Raw genomic sequence first — 18,506 nt, forward strand, 5'->3', positions numbered from 1 at the left:
GTGTGTGTGTGTGTGTGTGTGTGTGTGTGTGTGTGTGTGTGTGTGTGAAGTGTTGGAAGAGAAAAGCAGAGTGTTTTTTGTATAATTTTTGTGGAATCTTTTCATTTTTCTTTGTTATTTATTTATTTATGTATTTATTTATGTATTTATTTATTTATTTATTTAAATTTCAAATGTTATGACCCTTCCAAGTTTCCTTCTGCAAATCTCTATTCCCTCTACCTCTGCCTATGCCTCTATGAGGGTGCTCACTGACCCTCTTACCACTCCTGCCTCAGTACCTTAGTATTCCCCTATCCTGAGTCATCAAGCCTCCACAAGACAAAGGAATTCCACTCCCAGTGATGCTGATAAGGCCATCCTCTGCAACATATCTAGATAGATCCATAGGTTCCCTCATGTGTACTCTTTGGTGGGTGGTTTGGTCCCAGGGAGCTTTGGGGGGGGGTCTGGTTGCTTGATATTGTTGTTCTTCCAATGTGATTGTAAACCCCTTCACCTCCTTCAGTCTTTCCTTTAACTTGTCCATTAGAATCCCTGCACTTATTCCTATGTTTGGCTGCATGCATTCACATCTGTATTGGTCAAGTTCTGGCAGAGCCTCTCAAGGGACATCTATATCGGGCTACTATCATCAAAGTTCTCTTGGTATCAGAAAGAGTATCTGGGTTTGGTGTCTTCAGATTGCATGTGTCCCAAGTGGGGCAGTCTCTGAATGGCCTTTTCTTCAGTCTCTGGTCCTTTCTTTGTCCATTTGACAGGAGAATTTCTGTATTAATTTTTTTGAGGTGGGTTAGTGGCAACATCCATCAACTCCAGGCCATGTCTATCCACTGGCTATGGTCTCTACAGGTTCTATTTACCCTTTGTTGGGTATTTCAGCTAATGTCTGCCCTGTTGGGTCCTGTGAAGTTCTTGGATCCCTGGCATCTGGGACTTTCTAGTGTCTCCCCCAGATTCCCTTCCTCCACTGCTACACACCTAATTTGAAAATCTTGACCCTCTGTACTTCTCCTGCATATCCTCTTGTACTTAAACCAGACTAACTTTTTCCCACCTTCTCCTATCTCTCTCCAAGATCCTTCTCTCCCTCTACCTCCCAAGATTATTTTCTTCTGCCTTCTGAGTAGCACTGCAGCATCCACCCTATGTATGGTCTTCTTCTTCTTGTGTTTCATATGGTCTGTGAGCTGTATTGAAGGTATTTGAAGCTTCTTTTTGGCTAATATACACTAAGCAGTGAGTATGTATCATATGTGTTCTTTTGTGACTAGATTGAAAGTAACAACTCTGGTTGATACTTTCAAGTTCCATTAATTTTGTCATGAATTTCATGAAGTCATTATTTTTAATAGCTGAGTAGTACTTTATTGTGTAAATGTGCAACATTTTCTGTACCTATTCCTCTGTCAAAGGACATCTAGGTTGTTTCCAGCTTCTAGTTATTTTAAACAAGGCTGCTGTGAACATAGTGTATCATGTGTCCCTTTTATATGTTGGAACATCTTTTGAGCATATGCCCAAGAGTGGTACACCTTGTTTGGTTTTTTGTTTTGTTTTGTTTTTCATTTTTTATTTTAGTTCTTTTTAAATTCTAGATATCAATCTAGATATTTTATATTATTTGTGGCTATTGTGAAGAGTGCTATGTTTCTGATTTCTTTCTCAGCCCATTTATTATTTTTATAAAGGAAGGCCACTGAAATAATATTAAAATATATTGCTATTAAAAGTCAGTACAAATATTCTGAGACTTTATCTTAGTTTTTAACTGTGGTCCCAGTGCCCAACAGTAGCACTCACACTGTTAGGAGGTAATATTTCTTTGAACCTGAGCACCTTAGAACACATTCTGGAATCTGTTTAGAATTTTCTTCTGTTTATTTGTTTGTTTGTTTGTGTGTCATTTGCTACTAAAACTAATATCATTTTGCCTTGACCTACATCACCAATGGAGGATTTCCTGCTATCTCTGGGTTACTTGATGGAGAGCTCAGTAGTCCATTCATGCATTCCTCGCTGCTATCCTCTTATCTTATTAGTACAAACACTAGTGAGGATGTGGAAATCATGGTAAAGTCTTCTACAAACAACTCATATAAATAGAACTACAATATGAGCCAGTTCTACACCTCTTACACATATGTCCAAGGAAATATGTATCTTGTCACACAGATACCTGCATTTATATGTTACCAAAAGATTTTGGGAGGCCAACAGAGTCACACATTTTACTGGAGATATCAGAGTTCCCTCTCAGGAGTCATTGTATCAGTAATAAAAGAACTTGAAACCAGACTACAATCTCTATGTAATCTCAAGGACAAGTATATTAGAAGAGTTTAAAAGAAAAACTTCATGGTAGGCAAGCAGTAAATCTCACATGCTGCTTATAGGAGGGAGACAGAAATAGAAAAAGTTTTGCCATTTGAGTTGAGCCATGACAGAAGCCAGCCACTTTGTGGACAAGCAGCCACATAGCAGGAAAGGAGATTTGGAGATGAGTGAAAGACCCTCAAAACTAGCATCTAAAAGTAAAAATCAAAACCCAAAAATTTGGGGAGACCCAACAGAAACACATGGTAGCTTATAGGGACAAGATTAGAGGGCTGAGATTCTGAGGATGACATGTACATTATCTCAATAATAGCCAACTGCTCCTCTTACTTTTTTAGTATATCTTAAGGTAAGACTAACTTCCTAGGGTATAGTCAGGACATTATACTTCCTAACTATAATCTTAGATTTCCATCCAGGTCAGAGATTTTATTCTCTTAACCAGAAGGTAATTGTTTCTTTTAATGAGCCTTTGATGCTATCATCATCATCATCATTACCATCATTATCATCATCATCACATCAGCAGCAGCAGCAGCATCACTATCATCATCATCAACATTGATTCTATACTCACAATAAGAAGGAAACAGAATCAGGTTCAATATTTATCTACCAATGAATGGGTAAAAATTAGATAAATATAGAAAATATTATATTAACTGAAGTAACTTAAGATCACCAAGACAAATCATGACAGGTTCTCTATTAAATACAGATTCTAATTCCCAGATTTTACATATGTGCAGTTATATGGTATTTGAATATAACTAATGAAACTAGTAAAAAAGAGAAAGAGAGAAAAAAGCTATTTTAATAAAGGAAGACACTGGAGCAATAAAACATTTATGACATGTAAGGAAAATAATGAAGGTAGACATGTGCATGAAGCATGGAGATACAGAGGAGTGTGGGAGGAACACTTCAAACAAGCATGCATGAAAATGCCATATGGAAACATGGTACTCTATGTCATAACTAAAAAAAATTATGAGATGTATCTTATTTTAAATTCTTCTGTTTTAAAGCATAATACTATTATTCACATTTACAAACAATATTTGTGGCCAAAGAATGATGCTTCTAAATTCCATTGGTTTTATTCAGGTAAGATTTATTTTCATTAGAAATTGCCTTTCAGATGCCATGTTTAGAAGCACTGCCAAAAGATAGAAGGTAATTTGTACTCTAGAAAAGGAAAAGTTGAAGCATATTCCTTAATGATTTTCATAACAATAATATAGGGAATAAAAGTATAATATACAATTAAACTCTTACATTATAAACCTGAAGTCTGTGTCAAATTGTTACCAAGTTTTATGCATTGACCAGCTGGCCAACACTGAATAACTTGCATGTATTCTCTGTACCCAAGATTGCACATCTCTATGTTTAGAGCTAAGATCACTTTTTCCCATATCTAATTATAGAAAAATCTTTCTAACATCTTGCTGTCTTGTGTCCTCATATCTCATACAGTGACAATAAAAAAGCAATATAATACTATTATAAATTTAAATAATCTTGTGTACATAATATGTTTAACACATGTTTAGTCTTAGGAACACACATGTTTAGTCTTAGGAAAAAGTAGGAGAAATAATGCTATTATACTTTTAAATAAGCTTATGTATATAATATGTTTATTGTTATAAATTTTAATACCTGAGAGACATTTCAGTGGTGCTTGGTACATGTGGAGCACTTAATAAGTACTACTTACTATTGTACAATACTAAATTTGTAAAGAAAATTGTATACGTTTATTTCTTGGTGTACCTTTTCCAGCCTTGAACAGACCTTGTTTTCCAAACAGGATCTTAACACCTGGGTGAATGTGGGACTGCGTAAGGGCATCCTCGGTCATGGTGGAGCAGGTGCCTAGAACCCCGAGACTCAGCAGATTCTGGGTGGGATTCTGCATGAGAACCGGCAGGAGTTTAGCGCCCCCCACAACCCAGGATCCTGAAAAGCAGTCAGGTCTCCATAGAATTACATAGGCCAGGCTATAGGCCTCAGGCCCTAGGGATTTACATACTAATGAAGGCCAGAGGGCAGAGCAAATTAAACATGCCTCTCCCAGATCCTCCCCCAATCCTCCCCCTTTCTCCCTCCCTATATAACTCGGGACTGCCCTGAGTTCTGGGGGATACACCTAGATCCATCTATCATCTGCCATGACAATAAACCTTTTTGGAAACAAGGACTTCCTCATGTTATTGGTGCCTGTTGTCGCTAAGGCCTCCAGGCTGCTGGAACCATAGAGTTCCCCCCCCCCCGAATGTGGGACCCACCACAGCAGTGGAAGCCCCTCCGGGGCCACACCACTGTGGCGGCCTTCTTAAATTTTCCCCACAGGTGCAGTCATCTGCTTTGTTTACACTTGCAACTTGCTGCAAGAACTCAGAAGAGGAGACTGCCTGCTGAGCCTGCCTTGTAACATTATCCAACTGAAACAAAGGATGGGTTCCCTGGCCTTCCCCTATATAAACGCGGTGCTGAATATTAAATTTTAAGCCTTGATCAGACAAATTTGTCTTGCCTTCATACTTCTTTAGCCCCTCTGTCTCTTTTGCATTTCCAGCCCTCATTTCAGGTAAACCCAGTTCATCTGTGGCCACTGTGTGGCTACAGTTATAAACAATAAAAGTGAATTTTGGTTAACTTCAAAGGGTATAATTTTCAGAAAACTTTAGTTAAAATGGAGATACTGACAAATATGTAAGATTATGAAATTGGAGACGATTATATCTATGTAGTCATGTATCCAAAGTCTGATAAGTGTCATGTTTGGACATATTATGCTGATCTTTTGGTTTCATAAGTGTATAAATATTCTCCACATAGTGATGTCAATTAAACTGTATTAGTTTCTTCTCTCATTGTAAAAATGAAAGACCTAATCACGTCTAAAGAGTCATGCTGGCAAAAGATTGTCACCTTATATCTGTCATCAGGAAGCCCAAGTAGATGAACATAGTAGAGATAATCCCTCACATACATGTCCAAGGATTTGTTCCTGTGATAATTCCAAATCACATCAAACAACAATATCATCTACCACTACAATCTAAATTTCAGAACAAGTTATAGTCAAAGAAATGTTACATGAAATGCAAGTATCTAAGGTATATATTACTATGCTTATATTGTAATTTATTATAGAAAAAAATAGAAGGAAAAACAAGTTTGCAGCCAATAGCAATTACTTGGTAAATGATGATATACTATTTTAAACTTTTGAATAATATTGAGATAGACCAAAACCTTTTCTTGCCAAAGACACATGCTTTATTATTTAGAAGGTTTCACTCAATGATTCAATTGTTGAAAAGATTTCGGAAACAAGTAAAATATGCTTCAAATTCTCAACAACAACAACGAAAACAAAAACCAAAACAAAAGGAAAATAATCTTGAGCAGTGAGGTTTCCTAGAATTATTTTTTACATTTGTGAATCCTAATCAGAAAAAAATTAGACACAAGAACTTCTGTCTTACTAAATAGTCTTTTTGGGCAGGAAGATGTACTGAAATTCCTTTTTAAAGGTAACCTCTACTTTAGTAGGTGAAACTCGGGTGCCTTGGTTTAAGCTTTTATAGTGGTTGACAGAGACTAAAGATTTAAGACTTAAATTTAAACCTGTTAAGATTTCACATGTCACCCATGACCAAGTACTGTTGTCCATTTACAATAACACCAAGATTTCATGTCCATGTTTCACCATTTCAGTAAGGACATTTTACAAAAAAGATTTCTTTGTCCATATTAAGTCTTATTTGCTTTTCTCCTTTGTATTGTTTAGTATGTTACAGTACTTGAAGAACTAAGTGAGGAAGGTACTCTGTTTCACTGTAAATAATAACTAAATGACTCAGCAACTTAACAGCCAATAGGTGTTTATTAAGATCCTCAGTAAGATTGAAATGGAAAATTAGTGTTCATTTCTAACACTGCAGGATACCAGACAAATTCATTGTTACAAGCTCTTTTAATCTGATAGCATGACCAGCTCTATCAAAATTTCAAGCTCATCACACCTCATTGGAAGTAGAGACTAAGCAATCAGGTCTACATTGCCACCAATGATTTATCTGGGTTAGCCATTAATAATTAATAAATAAATAATAAATAAATAATTTTACCTAAACCAAATGAATTGTCTAGGAAAACCATTAATAAATAATAAATAAAATATGAATAAATAATTATTATATTAAACTCCTTTTTTATAGAACAAAGTTTATTTAATTAATTAAAGAAAATGAATTAGAATAAATAGCATTAATTAAATTTTATTTTTAATGTTAAATAAATTTATATCATGAATAAATTATAAATGATAAATAAATAATAGACCACACCACTATGATATTAGATTACATATGGGCCTTTACTTAAAGAGAATAGCATTGAAACATTATAGTTCCCAAATCTTTCCACTGTATGACTTGACTCTAATGTCAAGAAGCCAAATATCAGTAAGAACACTGAAATCTTTAGTGTCCACTTTCAAGATATGTGTTCTGATCTGTTGTTGGGAATATGTCAGAGAAGCATTTTAAAATGCAAAGCAAGAGAAGGTGTAAAAACTGGAAATATTTGATTTTAATAGTTTTAATACAGGCAAACAAATAATGAAGTGATTTCAGAAATGAAATGACTCATGAACAAAAATAAACCGGCATTAAGTAACCTGACATGTATTTTGTGGAAATAAAAAAATATGGTAGAAGGCTCCAAACACTAAAAAAAGAAAAGTAAAAAATAAAGATGCAGTAAGATCATACCCTGGTGTGATCTGATATAACCACAGTGCATCCATGTGTAGTGATGCTGCACTTTGCCTGCTAATATCTACAAATGTTATATAAATAACAGTTAAACACTACCAAAAAAGAAAAAACTCCACATGAAACATAAAATACACAGACTCTACAAGCATAATCTGCATCACCACTCCGAACCACCACCTCCAATCTCATGTGAATAGAATAAAGATTCATTTATTTAAGCACATTCCAAGTATGCTTAGAATGCAAATGGGGAAAAAGACACAAATTATTTTTAAGATGGATGGCATTACTGTTGGTATTCATTATTAAAACTTACCTCAGAAATGAAAACAGAACTGTTATCCATTTTTGCTGGTACCATCTAGACTCATAAGATCCACTGCTTCATTTGTTTTGAGGGTCACCAGAACAGAACTGAAAACATCTTAACAACTGATAGAGCTCCATCCTTTGCGTACAATGATAATAATTTGAACTGTGCCAAAATGCCATCACCTATCATCTTCTGTTCCCACCTAACATATTACGTAGTATCAAAAGTCTCAAGGACAAAAAAGCCAAAGTTTGTCATAGAACTTAGTCACTTACTGTACTCACAAAAAAATGCCTTTGCTAAGTACTGTATAATTAGGTTATTTCAGCATTCTTCTATTATAATGTGGCAACTGAAAAGACACTGGATTGTAGTTACAGCTAAGAAGAGTCTGGAGTTTATTACAGTACTGTATGTAATACCTAAAGACTTCTGAATGGCTTTCCATCAGCTTACCTAGAATCTACTTCCCTGAATGGAACTGCAGAACAACAAGTACCAGAATATTCAACTTTGTTTCTGAAGAAAGTAGATTTTAAGTGACATTTGCAGAGATTGAATGTGGTTTTTATCAGACTTTTAAATGTTTATCAACATGATAACTACCAAAATGTGTCTCAAGTTGAATTTCATTTGCATATTCATAATGAGAGTAATCATGTTTGATGTTTATAGGCCATAATTATTTTTTCATTTTGTTAACAGGTTGTCATTAGCCAAATATTATATTACATTCTTTTATCAGTTTGCTTTACATCACTTGTAAAAGTTAATCAATTTCAGTACATCCATATTGTTTTTCTGTGTGTATTTTGATTAGCAACATTATTTTTGTTTAATTCTTAGATTTATTCACTTTATATCCCAATTGCAGTCCCTCTGCTTTCTCTTGTCCTAGTTCCACCCTCAGATGTGCCTTCTCCTCATTGCTCCCTTCCCTTCTTCTCTGAGAAAAAAAAGTCCACACATGGGTATTAAACATTGCACATCTATTAGAAACATTCTTAGTTTTAGTGTTATCAAATGTTTTTGCTTTTAAACTTATCTCCTCCAAGGCCCTAGTTGTACATTAGATCCACAGACCAGAATTGAACAAATAGGATAAGTTCTTCCTGTTTTAAAAAAGATTCTTGGAGCATGTCTCTCAGATGAATTTATGGGATATTTTTCTTCAGATTGGCAACAATTAATCAGTATCGTTGTTTTGTCACTCTTGCACTTTATTGTCATTGACACCTCAGGCATTGACTGCATGCTAGCACATGGGGTAGAGCTGCTCCTTCACTGTTGCTCTTGGTCTCCAGTTTCTCTCTTCATGCTTCATTAGCTGGCAGCACATGTCTATAATCTTCTTGGGTCACTGGTTCAGAATCCTGTATTTCTTGCCTTTGTAGAAGTTGCTGAGATTTTCTTTTTGAGTCTGGTTAATAACAGTGAGGACACAGATGATGGACTTTTCCATGACTCCTGTCATCATCTGTCACCTTGGTTACCTGAAGCCTCAGATCATCCAATTGATTTTCAACAAGTCCACCATCTTCTTGCCAAACAAGTCCTCAGCCTTTAGCTTTGCTCCTCAAACAGTAACATGTTGTGCAAATCAAAGAAAAAAGAGTTAATCATACCACTCTCTGAGAACATATTGACATGTTGATTAATAATCAATGAGTGAATGATTTCCGTCTGCAGGCACTGAGTCAGGTGTAAAAGAGGATTTACCTCATTATAAAGTCCATGAGCTAACCAGGAAGATAAAGAGTAAGCAAGCAAATATTCAAAGTATTTGGCTGGTGACATGGCTCAGAGGTTAAATAGGCTTGCTGAGTATACCTGACAACCTAAGTTCAATCTCTTTCTTTTAGTTGCCTTGTTCTGGTTTTCATACTTTTTCTGGTCTTAGGGTTTTTTATTCCCCATGTTTGCCAGACATTGTGCAAGCAAGTCATTTGTATAAATAAGTTAGCATCAGAATCTTATTATTATATTCAAGCATGGCATTAAATTTCTTCCTCAAATGATCACTTATGCAGATGGTGCCTAACATAAGCCAGCTTAGCAGGGCCCAAAATCCCCCAATACCCATCTGAAAACCCTGTTTATTGTATCTTGGGCATAGAATCCTCTGAAGTTCCATTGTAATTAATTTTGTAAGGAATTTCAAGCTTCTCTAAATTGGTATTTATTTTTAGATTTAGAAAGATAATTCACACATCCACCCTTACCATTTTACATTCTTGTCAACAGTATAGATAAAGGCTCACTTCATTCTTTTTCATTTGTTAAGGAATAGCCATTGTAATAGGTTACAAGTGGTATGCTTTTCTTGTCAGTTTCCATTTCCCAAGTGACTAGTATTACAGAGCATTTTCTCCTGAGCTTAATGGATATTTCAAAAGTCCATTTGAGATGATTTATTTAAATTTTTAACTGAGTTGGTTTTGGTTATTTTTGTTTCTAGGATAATCTTGTACCAGATAAGTGACTTGATTGCTCTGATTGTATATATAAATTTTTCACTTGGTTGAATATGTTTCTTCATACATAGGAGTTCTAACATTTAGTGTAATCAATTTAACAAAATTTCTTTGACTCTCTTTCCCAGTACAAGCATGTACAAGACAGCACTGTGAATTTCTGTGCTTTAAATCTTCCCTTTATTCACTCTCTAAGAGCATTGTACTTTAAGCTCCTACTTTTATGCTTGATGAATTTTCAATTGTTGGAGGAGATGGCCTTGGTCCTTCGAAGGCTCCATGTCCCAGTGTATGGGGATACCAGGGAGGGGAGTTGGTAATGGGTGGGTAGGTGGGTGGGTGGGTGAGCACCCTCATAGAAGCAGGGGTGGGGGAATGGGCTAGGGGGTTTTAGGAATGTAAACTGGGAAATGGGATAACATTTGAAATGTAAATAAAGGGAAATTTAAAAAATTCTTGGCAAGTGCCAGTTATGAAGCAGTTACCTCAGAAGCTCAGTGCTTAAAATCTGCAGTTTTTTGAAGAAATTTCTGAGTGAAGAAGATGTGAATGATGTTGTGAGACAAGCTACATTTCAGAAAATGAAAGCTGGCCCACAAGCAAACTATGAACAAATTAAAAAAGATGAACATGGAACAAGATATGATATGGGAAGTTTTTTCGAAAAGGTGATATTCAGAGATCTGTAGTAACAAAACTGTTGAGTTGTCCCTTGAGTGCTTATATGTAGACCAAATCATCTGTATTTACAGTGTATTTCCCCAGGTGATAATGATATTTGGAAGAATCAAAAATTTTAACTGCCAGAGTGTCTAAGTTCCTAATACTGTTTTAGTAAAAATTCTGGAAATTTGACTTACTAAATAAATATAGCCTTGCTTCCTTTTGGCCTACACAGATCAACTTTTTCAATTATATCAGCAGTCTTATCCTAGGCAATAGATGTGTTAGAAGTGAACACATCTAATTCATCTAATACTAATTCATCTTGTGGTCTTGTTTTGTTCTTAGGGTTTCCTCTGGTTTGTTGTTGCTGCTGCTGCTACTGGTAGTGATGTTCATGTGTGTGTGTGTGCGTGTGTGTGTATGTGTGTGTGCAGAGAGAGAGAGAGAGAGAGAGAGAGAGAGAGAGAGAGAGAGAGGTATTCACAATATAGCACAGGCAAACAAGGCTTGAATTCATATTCCTCTTGCCTCTGCCACATTCCTCTGCCTATGTTTGTAATTTAAAGATGAGATTTAAAGTGTTCCCCCATGTGTGAGATTTTTTTCATTGTAAAAATTAGAATAATGTCTTAATAATATCTTCATCTGTTATAGATTGAATTCAAACAAAAGCAATATGCCTTTTATTTTATAATAAAATAACCTCATTATAAGCCAGGTGATGTGAATAATAATAAAAATTTCCATTCAAGTACTCTTTGAACATCAGCTTATATTTTTAGTAATTCTGGATTTTTATATCTTTTCACAAACTCTTCTTGTTCTTCTCTTCTGCTACTTAATGTCAACTCTCACATCTCATTACAAACAAGGCCAAATATCTTGCTGAGGATAGGTCATCATCTGTCCCAAATGCAAACAATAATTTAATATTTTCATCTCTGAAAGCTGGATATACCAAATGGTTACTTGCCTTTTAAATTATATAGTGATCATTCTAAATTCTGTTTTGCTTTGATTTATTTTGTTTTTTTTTTTCAAGACAAGGTTTCTCTGTGCAGCCCTGGCTGTACTGAAACCCACACTGCAGACCATTATGGCCTTGAACTCACAGAGATCTGCCTGCCCCTGCCTTCCAAGTGCTTGGATTAAAGGCAGGTGCCACTACCAACTAGCTATTTCAAATTCTTTTCCAGTAAAATTATAACACTTGCTGTTCTGCCACCCCATGTCACTGTGACTTTACTTGCTGAAATCCTTAGAACTAATTTTTTCTGTACAGAAAAAAACTCACATGTATCTCAAAAGGTTGTGTTTGAAGTTTGAGTGTTTTTTTAAATATAATGATTGATAGATGATAAAATATAGCTTTAAGATTCTATGACCAAGCCTGCTCAGTCAGTCAACAGGTTCTGTAGTGCAGGAGTGAGGATTAAAAGAGACAAGACAGTTAGACAAAATTGCAGCATGACCCCAGCCAGTTCTGAGGCTGAAGGCAGGTTTGTTTAATTCAACTTTTCTCTTAAACCCTTTTAATTACATGCAAGTATGTAGATCAGATCTAGGTTTGAGGAACCAATATTACAATAGAAACAAACAGTCAAGGAATAAACAAGGCAATATACAGAGTCCTGTGATCACCCCGTGATCACTCTCATGATTGTTGTTTCTAAGGGCTCACCAGGATGACAAAGTATCTGAGCCTACTTCCCTGTCCTAGCCCACAGTCATATTAATGCCTGAGGTCTACTTCTTTGTTGTAGCCTATTACTTGGATTCCTGTCTGTTTTAGCCTAAAAATAGATTCCTGCCTGAACTTACTTCCTTGTCATGGCTCAGAGTCAGATTCTTGTCTAAAGCCCATTTCCTTGTCCTTGGCCAATGTAAGATTCCTGCCAAGCAGCCCCAACGGCGCCCCACAATTCTAATATACTTCATTAACGGATTTTTCTTTCTAAAAATTGGTTATGATTTGTAGTAGTAGCTAGTTATATCTACTGACTATGCTTTTAAACTGAAGTTTATTTTACTGATCAGTGATGTAAGGAGAGGTATCCAACAGATACCTACAGTGAGCTTGGTGACGTGTAAGGTGAGTTATAGACAGTAGAGCTCTGTATATGTAAGGACTGTCCTGTGTTTCTACCATTAAGTGCTGTTGACGACAGGAAACATCATTTGATTGTGGATCTGACAAGATATTTCACAAGTACATGAAAATCATCTCCTTGAAATTCATCTGGAACACAAATGAGTAGAATATTAATCACCATATGAACAAATCATATGAAAATATTCTAACCAGTTTTTGTACTTTAATATTGAAATTAATTTATTTGTCTCATTTAACTATTAGTTATAAAGAATAATTCAAATAATCATACTAGTTGGGTTATTTTTCCAGAACATGCTATAATCCCCAATTATGGTTTGTTTATGTTGAGCTATCTTTGCATTCCAAGATGTAATCTTACATGATCATGTCTCATGTTTTGCTGTAACTCAAATATCCTCTATAAGGTCAGTAACTTCTCAAACCATGACTCTTTGAGGGCCTCAGATGTGTAGTACTTAAAATATGCAGTTTTTTGGAGAAAAACCTGAAAGAAGTAGATATGGATGCTGTTTTGAGTCAAGAAGTTTCAGAACATGAAATCTGACCTATTAGCAAACTACCATCATACTATAAAAACTAAATTTGGAGTGAGAAATCATGAGAGCTGTTTCCTGTGCAAAGGTTCAGTAATGAGAGTACAGAGACTCCCCCAGAGTCTGTTCCTCAGAGCAACAGTTGATAGACCCTGAGAACCCAGAGAACATAAAAACAATCTTAATGGTCAGGGAACTAGGAGCTTCTTTGAAAATTTAATAGTGTACTTTTAAAAGCCATGAAACTTTTAGATATTTAATGTGTAGCTTTTTTCCTTATAATTCACATGACTCAACTCTTCTAGTGAATATAAGTAGTTGAGATATATTAGAAGAGACAATTACAAACTGTTTTATTTTGCAAGTAAGTCATGCTAGTGAAGACCTCCGCAGAGGGGAGACCCTCACTCAAGTCTCAGAAAGTCGCGGCCAGCCAGTAATCTGCATGAGTGTACCAGAGCAATTGCGAGGTTTATTAGGGCATGACAACTAGCTGCCGGTCAATTCATATGCCCACGCAGGAGCTGAATTGACCCTGACAGCAAGTTTGAGAAGGGTTTTTAAGGGGAAAAACCACAAACCAAGGAATGGGGAGGGGAATGAGGGGTTGTTGAGGTGGCATAACATAAAAATAGTGGAACATTCCAAAGGAACCCAACCTACATGAGTCAAGATCAGGTGAAAACTCTCTGTATGCTTATCTTTCTCAAGAATGTGGGCCTGCCCTGTCACTATGGCCTTGCCCTGTCACTGCAGTTCTCAGCTTGGTTCCCAGCTTGGTTCCACCTAGTTCACTTGCATTCTTTCCTTTCTCTTTGCAGATAGGCCAGTTCCAGTAATGGTGACTGGTCTTTCCACATTCCTAACTTGATTCATGCCTCGGTTTCTCCATGTCTTTATAAAGAAAGCCTAAAGAATATTTTATATGTCTAAAAAGAATTCTATATACCCAGTATCTATAATTTTTCACTCTACACTAGTTGGTCTGGGCTCTCATCACAGACACACATCTCAGGCTGGCCTAGAACCTGAAGTCCTCCTATCTCTTGCTTGCAAGTGCCAATAAAAGAATTGAAGCAACATCCTTGGCTTTATCTATTAGAAGTAACCCTGGTGGTAAGGGCAAGGGAGAGGCAGCCATGAGGGCATGAGTGTGGGACAGCTGACACTGCTACTGATAAGCCATGAGTTGTCATGGGCAAGGGAGTGTTGAGTTCTTCCACACATGAGCCTAAGGTAGTTAGGAGAGTTGGTCCTGGGATCATGAGAGTGGGAGATCATGGGAGCCTGCCCATGTTCCTCACCTGTGTCTTTCTTGGTAGCACAATAGAGCTGGCCCTGGTGGCACAGGCATGGATGGGACAATCCTGGGGTCATTATAGAGGGAGAGCTGGCTCTGTTCCTTGCTAGTTGCAGCATTGGGTGAGCTAGCCAGGCCAGTGCAAGAGAGCTCTCCCTGTTGGTGTGGGTGGAGGACATCTGTCAGATTGATCAGCTCAGCTACCATCCAACCTCAGCGCTTTGAGTTGGTCTACACGTAGTCCTATATATACAAAGCTGCAATATGCCCACAACATAGTACAACAAGAGAATATCTGAGAAGAGTCTGTGGTGTAAATATTTGCTCTAGAATGATGTAAGGGATTATTCTCAACTATTAAATGATGGTAGTAAGTTCTCTTCTAAAACCAATGACATTGCTGGACTGTGGTGCATATATTTAATCCCAGCACTCCAGATAGAAGGGAGGTATATCTCTGAGATGAGGACCTGCCTGGTCTACAAACCAACTTTCTGAGCAGTGAGAGATACACAGTGAAACAAAATCTTATATAAAACAAAATGAAATGAAATAAAGTAAAAATGATCCATGACCTTATAGTTCCCAGGTAGTTTGCTTTATATCATAAAACCAGGGCTGGCTCAATATATGTAAGTACATAACTTTGAGAAATTATATGTATTGACTTATAAAACTCATTTCAATGGATGCAGAAAAAAAAATACCTTGACATAATCTTATTTTTAGATAAAAGTCCTAAACAATGTAAAAATGGAGGGAACATGTGTCAATGTAATAAAGATTATATAAGCAAAACCCATATCCAGTATTATCTTTAATTGAGAAAAATTTAAAGATATCCCATTTAGAGCCCAGAATGACACAGGGTTGTCTACTACATCCACTACTTTTTTGATTTGTTTATTTATTTTTTTGTTTGGCTCCTTGTTCAGAATAGTGCCTGAAGCACTAGATAAAGCACTAGGGTAGGAGAAGGAAATAGAAGAGACACATAAAGAAAAGAAGTCAAATTCTTCCCATTTGATATGATCTAACATTATAGATAAGATAACACACAAATTCCACTGGAAAGCCTATAGAAACATCAACATAAGTTCAAGTATACAAAACAGATTTTTAAAAGATCAGTAATCTTTCTATACAATATATATGGTGAGAAAAATTTATGGATATACTTCAATTTACAGAAGATTTGAAGGCAATAAAATATCTTGAAATACAGCTAACAAAACAGGTGAAAGACATCTGCAGTAAAAAAAAAAAACACTAAATTTGCAAAGAGTTTGAGGAAGATATTAGAAAGTGGTAAGACTTTCTAATGTTCATAGATTGGCAAAAATCTGTTTAGAGAAAAAGACTATTTTACAAAAATAATACATTCCCAATCAATACATCTGAAACATTCTTCCAAGAAATGCATGGGTTAAAACACAACAAATTTTTTTTAATATTTTTGTGTTTTTTTTTAAGAAACAAAAATTCCAGAATTCTCACTGCAAAGAATCATGAAATATATTTTCATTCATTTACTAAAATTTAAACATTTGCTGAGTCAAGAAAGTGAAGAATATTAGAATTGTTTTGAGTACAAATATAGCACCTAGTTTATTAAGTGACACTGTAGTTTGATTCCAAAACAATCAACATTAATCATTTGAAGCCTAAAAATTAGGATTGTATTGCCTTCTACTCAACACTCTACTGCCCAAACCACTTAATTCCCAGGTGGAACTATGGCAGGGGAGATAACATTGTACAAACAAACATTTTTTTCTTTACCTCAGGGTTGTTATGAAGTCTTTTTACATTAATATTTTTGTGTTTATTTTATTTGATTTGTTACTTACTCACTTTATTTCCCACTCATCGCCACTCTCCAGTTACCCTCTCCCCTAGTTATTCCCACATACCTTCCTCCCATTCTCCTCTTAGTGGCACTTCAATGTGTGGATTCCCATGACTCTGGTCCTTCAAGTCTCTGTGATACTAGGCACTTCCTCTACCATAAGTCCAGACAAGAAGAACATATCCCACATACAGGCAACAGCTTCTGGGACAGCCTCCACTGCAGTTGTTAGGACCCACATGAAGAACAAGTCGCGCATCCTCTGCATGAATGCAGGAGGCCTATATGCAGCCTGTGTATCTTCCTTGGTTCATAGTTCAGACTCTGAGAGCCTCAATGGTCCAGGTTAGTTGACTCAGTTGATCTTCCTGTGAAGTTCCTATCCAGGTCAGGGCAGGCAGTCCCTTTTTCTATTATTCCATAAGAGTCCCAAAGCTCTATCCACTATTTGACTGTGGGTGTCTGTGTCTGTCTGAGTCAGCTGCTGAATTAACCCTAACAGAACAACATCCTGACTACAAGCATGACAGAATACAATTAGTAGTGCCAGGGATTAGTGCTTGTCCATGGGATAAGTCTCAAGTTGGTGTGGTCACTGGTTCTCCATCCGTTCAGGCTCTGTTCCATCTAATCTGCCTGCCTTTCTTGTAGACAGGATAAATTTGGTTGTAACTTTTATGGGTGGGTTGGTGTCTCTATTGCTCTACTGATATTCCGGCCTCACTATAGGAATTGGCCTCTTCAGGTTCTATATCTGTAATATTGTGATTCGCAGCTAAGAGTACTTCTATTGATTCTTGGATGCTCCCATATCTCATATATTTTACTTTGGAAAATTATAGGCAAAAATTGAAGGTAACCAGGTTTGCAATTATAAACTAGAAAAGATGAAAGAAGTTATATTAAATATTTAATAATGTTGAAAATTTGGTGATTAATTTTTTTGTTTGAATATATATATATATATATATGCAATAGATTGATACTATTTTCATCAAAATTCATAGATAATGCATTTAAAATTTTGTCAGATTTAAGTATAACACTATTCATATTGTCAATAGTAGTTTAAGCTAATGACTACCCCACCCGTGTATGTGTGTGTGTTTGAATTTACAAAGTCTCTTTTAATATATTAACATCAAAAGAATCACACCTTACAACTGAGAACCAAGTGATTACTAGAACCTTGTGATGGGTACCTGAAAAACCAGTGTACCTACTCAATACCTGTGTCAGTGGGCAAGCAAGTGGGACAACATTCTTTAAATGTCCATTTCAAAAGAGTCAGCAATCTGGCAATGGAAGCTGTAAAGATTTCTTTCTACAACAGAAACCTGGCATTACCTGAAAGCTGAGAGGGAAGGCCAAATAGAAAAATGGAGGAAGGATCTTCCTTCTACCATGCCATTTTTTTTCTGGATTACTTAGGATGTTGAAACAATTTGGGTGGACAATTATTCAGGAGAGGCTCTCTACTCAAATATTTTGCTTTATTACAGATGTCATTAAAACCAAATATAATAATAGGCAATCTTTATTCCTATTATTTAAACACAGGTACTGTGTTTCAGCATCATTTAGACAATTATAGGGATATCTGTCACATGCAAACTTATGATGAAGGTTGGGGACCTGAATTTCAAGTGATTGAGTTGCTGGAGAATAGTTGAAGGAGTAGCAAAAGAATAGAATGTGGTAGAAGATTAAAAAGGGACATACACAGGTGTTAAAAATCTTTCTGAGAGTGTCACTGAGTGAACAAGGTCCTTGATTCAATACCAGGGAAGAAAGGAAAAAATAAAGAAAGGAAGAAAGAAAGGAAGGAAGCAAAAAGAGAGAGAGGGAGGGAAAGAGAGAGAGAGAGACAGACAGAGAGAGACAGAGAGAGACAGAGAGAGACAGAGAGGGAGAGGAGTCTGAGAAGCTATAGACAACACAAAAATATAAGCATTTCTCCCATTATTTCTAATGGGAGTGGACATAATGAAAATATATTAAGAAGTAACTGCAAGGTGAAATTTTTGGATTTTATTTTTGAAGGGTGATAGAGTCAATACACTTTTACATTTGTAACAGTGCTGTTCTGAAATTTAGTCTGTAAACTTGGGTGGCCTTGAAA

The sequence above is a fragment of the Grammomys surdaster genome, unplaced genomic scaffold (genome assembly GCF_004785775.1).
Source record: "Grammomys surdaster isolate TR1022 unplaced genomic scaffold, NIH_TR_1.0 126001, whole genome shotgun sequence".
In the NCBI taxonomy this organism is placed as follows: Eukaryota; Metazoa; Chordata; class Mammalia; order Rodentia; family Muridae; genus Grammomys; species Grammomys surdaster.